The sequence below is a fragment of the Callorhinchus milii genome, unplaced genomic scaffold (genome assembly GCF_018977255.1).
Source record: "Callorhinchus milii isolate IMCB2004 unplaced genomic scaffold, IMCB_Cmil_1.0 Scaffold2, whole genome shotgun sequence".
NCBI lineage: Eukaryota > Metazoa > Chordata > Chondrichthyes > Chimaeriformes > Callorhinchidae > Callorhinchus > Callorhinchus milii.
This window is the reverse complement of record NW_024704743.1, coordinates 105,564,647-105,568,912: the sequence shown is the minus strand read 5'-3', so window position 1 is coordinate 105,568,912 and position 4,266 is coordinate 105,564,647. Positions and strand designations below refer to the sequence as shown.

The 4,266-nt window shown below is 41.3% G+C and overlaps 1 non-coding gene across 1 annotated transcript; it reads left to right on the top strand.

The window, feature by feature from the left end:
- The first annotated feature begins 2,255 nt into the window (after window positions 1–2,255).
- trnat-ugu lies at window positions 2,256–2,327 on the top strand. The gene has a single exon. It is a non-coding gene; the product is annotated as a tRNA-Thr (tRNA).
- Window positions 2,328–4,266: the final 1,939 nt, after the last annotated feature.

Sequence of the window (4,266 nt, the reverse complement as noted above, 5' to 3'; positions counted from 1 at the left end):
GTTCAGTAGACCTACTTTTGTGCACAAACTTGTTTCATACCTTTTGCCAGGCATGGAGCCTCCAAGTGGAGGTGGTCTAATGGATTTACACTTTGGGTGACCCGAGGCCAAGAGAATAAAGAAGTGAGAGCATTGCTACATGGGTGTTCTTCACCTGCCGATCCCACCACATTGCACAGACATTCCCTCAGGAAAGGCCTTCAAGAAGCAGGGACACAATGGGTTGAGGCCATAGTGTACAAACATCATGAAATTTTCAACACACATTCTGCCTACACAAATATAGTATTAAAACCCTATTTATGTTTTGCCCACTACAAGAACAACAACAAAATTACATTTGTGTAGTGCCTTTCACGTCGGGAGGACGTCTCAAGGTGCTGGATAATCAATGTTTCGGACCTAAGCTGGGGGTTGGGATTGGGGAGGGTGGAGGGCAGAGGGGAAGCAGGGAGATCGAAAGCACAGTCGAAGAGGAGCATCTTGAGATGGGTCTTGAAGGAGCCAAGGGAAGGGACAAGGCAAAGGGAATGTGGGATGGAGTTCCATAGGGTGGGGGCAGAGTGGCAGAAAGCCCGCCTGCCAATGGTGGTGGGGGCAGAGTGGCAAAGGCCCACCTACCAATGGTGGTGGGGGCAGGGCATGTGAAGCAGGCTGGAGCCCACTGAGCGGAGGGAGCGGGTAGGATGGTTGTGGGTTAGGAGGTCGTAGAGGTAGGGGGAAGCAAGGCCATGGAGGGCTTCGAAGGTGAGGACCAGGATCTTGAACTGTGCGATGGAAAGCCAGTGGAGTCAGACGAGACTGGAGATGATAGGGTCATGGAGCCTGGTGCAGGAGAGGACACGGGCTGCAGAGTTCTAGAATATCTAGATTTTCTTCTTGGAGTTATAGTGGCCCTGGAGAGTGAGCTTTAATATCCCTCCCACAACAAAAAATCAATTTGAATAAATAACAATTATAATAATTCTTGCATATAATGCCTTATCATGTCATCCAGATGTCCCAAACTGCTTCACAGGATTTTACTGTGAGGTGTAGTGACTATGCATTTTGTAGTCAAAGAACAGATCTCTATCCAGAAGTGTTGATCAAAGCATGTCCGAGACTTGGGACTGCAAAATAGGCAAGGATGGAGCCAAACCCAATTAAAAGGTGGATTAGAATATGTATCATGAAGGATGGCATCTCCAACAATGCAACATCCCCCCCAGCACTACAATGGATCATATACATATACTGTGTGGGTTCACTAGGTGTGGTTTGAACCCACAACTTTTTGACTGGAAATTTGAACTTGATTTAATATCACAAATGAATATGAATATTATGAAATTTACTTGTGATATAAAAGAGCTGGTGACATTCACATGTGCCTCTTGGGGATGAGGGGAATAAGTGCACTTTATTAGTATTCAGAATTTAAAAAATACGTACTCATAAAATTAGCATAAGCTATATTTCCTGACACTTTCTTTTACAAGTCATCTGAAATTATAATAAAAATCTTGTGTTTGATATAGCGTCTGATCACGTTGTCAAGACATCTCAGAGGACTTCATAGGATATAATATAAAGTGGTGTGACTCTATATTTCGCGAGCAAAACATCAGCCAGTTTGTGCACAGCAATGTCGCAAAAACAGACATGGCGAGAGCGACAAAATTTATTTGGGGGATTGTTGGCCCGACTGATTGAATAGTGCCATGCAATCTTTAAAGTTCACCTGAACAGGCAGACAGACCTTGGTTTAACATTTTATTCAAAGCACAGCACCTCTGACAATACAACACCCTCCCAGCACTGCGTTGGAGTGTCAGAATACGTTGGATGGTTTCACAACATTGGGTTTGAACTGGCAATCTTTTGACTAGAAATTAAATGATAAACTAGGTTTATCATGCAGTACAATTTCTCCCTGAAGTTAAACAGCTGTGTTTAATTGAAAAAAAATTCATAAGGATCTATATTAAAAGAATGGAACATCAGCAATGGGTATGGCTCTTCATTAGCAGCATAAAATATGCTAAAAGTGAGGACAAATGAACAAGCATTTCAGACAGGGTGACATGAGTTCTCTGCAAAGTTGGGTGGTTGAGATCTGGCAATGGATGAATATCCATTGAGCCTTCAGTAACTATGCTTCCTTTATCTACCCTTCCGTCCTCCGCCACTTCCCCCATCTTTAAATTTTGTCTGAAAACCTATTTCTTCAATTGCATCTACATTCATCTTCCCTTTCTGCTCATGCTTTGTGGAGTCCTGTAGCTCAGTGGTTAGAGCTCTCGCTTTGTAAATGAGAGACCTGGGTTCGATTCCCAGCAGGGTAAAACCTTGAGCAAGTTTCCTTACTCCACATGCCTGATAATAATCCCTCAAGAAAATAAAACAATAATAAATTGGTCACTTCAAACCACAAGTGTTTGCGGGACATAGCTGTGTGCAATTGGCTGCCGCATTTCGCCCACAAATATACAATCAATTCACTTTACAGTCTAGTCTGTGAAACGCTTTGAGATGTCTAGAAGATGTGAAAAGTGCTATATCAAATGCAAGGATCATTATTATTATTATTATTATTATTATTATGCTTTGCTCGGCAGCCAAACGTCTCAAAGAATTCTGAGGCATTTTCCTACATGAAGGCCTCTATATAAGGGCAAGTTGTATATTCCAGGGTAAGTGCTTGATGGATTTGCCCACAAACTATACAGTCAATTCACTTTACAGTTTATTCTGTGAAACACTTTGAGATGTCTCAAAGATCTGATAAGGCACTATATCAAATGCAAGAATTATTATTAATGTTATATATATTTGGGGTTTAGTGAGTATGCATGCAATATTTTCCCTTAGAGATAAAGTAGATGGGGGGAAGCCCACGATAGGTTAGGTTTTGCAAAGCAAGAACAGGGGATAATGGGCCAAATCATCTTTTCACAGTTCAGGATTTCTTAAAATAAAAGTGTTCAAATTCAATAGCTTTCCAATAAATGTGTTCCTGATTATTCATCCATTCTGTAATTCTCTTTCTTACCTTAATTAGAATTCCACTGTTACCAGTACTTGATTATCCAGACCCTCGCTAAGTCACGCATTGCCAAGAAAATATGATCTACATGTAAAGTACTTGCGGTTTATTTCAAATATCTATAATAGTAATGTCAAAAAGAATCCCCTTGAATAATGCAGAAGTTTATTATTTGATTTGCAGGCAGGAAATGAAAGTTTATCTTTGCTTCTGTTCTGCTTTCCTCCTTTTCTTTTGCATCTCTCTCCAACAGCTTTTAATCCTTCCACTCCAGTCTTGTCAGTCAATAACACTCTCACCTCTGAATCAGATTGTTGTGGGTTCAAGCCCCATGTTAGGACTCTGAATTCATAGTCAAGGTTAATATTCTAATGAAGTGCTGTGGGTGCACTGCATTGTCGGAGGTGCTGTCCTTTTGGATGAGACGTTAAACCAAGATCCCGTTTCCCTGTTCAGGTGAAAGATAAAGATCCCAAGTCACTATTTGAAAAGAGAAGGGAGTTCTCTCTGTGTCCTGGCCAACAATACCAGATAAAATTGCTCATTCACTTCTTGGCTCCTTGTGAACCTTGTTGACTGCTGCTTTCACCTACAAATACAGAGTCAGTAGGTTTTACAGTAAATCCTGTGAAGTGCTTTGATTCGTAAATCCTTTGAATCACTATGCATGTTCATAAGGCAACTTACGAAATGTGATAAGGCGCTACATCAAATGCAAGGTTGTTTATTATTATTCACTTGTAGGGAAGTTAAAACATCATAGCATCTCGGAGCTCTTTGAAGCTGTGGGGATGAAATTATCCTTGCCAAATTAAACAAGGGCAACTCCATTATTATTAAATACTAGACTGTGAGTTAGCTTGTAATGTGGTTCTTCTGTACTCATAGTTAGCAGATGTATAGTACACGCCTGGCTTCCTGCGCATAGGGACAGCAAGAAGTTTTCCGGTCAGCTTGACTGGTTTGCAAGCTTTTGAAGCAGTCACAGATGACGTACTGTTTTCCTGGATGCTGTACAAATGTGCAGGAAGCTGGCTGATCTGCTTCACAGGATATACTGTAAAGGGTAGTTACTATGTAATTTTTGGGCGAACCAGACAGTCCATTTGCAGCCATGGAGTGAGTGACCATTTTTATTTGGGCGATTGTTGGCCAGGAAACTGTGAAAAACTCCCTCATCTTTTCTAATAGTCCCATGAGATCTTTAACATTCACCTGAACAGGCAGACAGGGCTTTG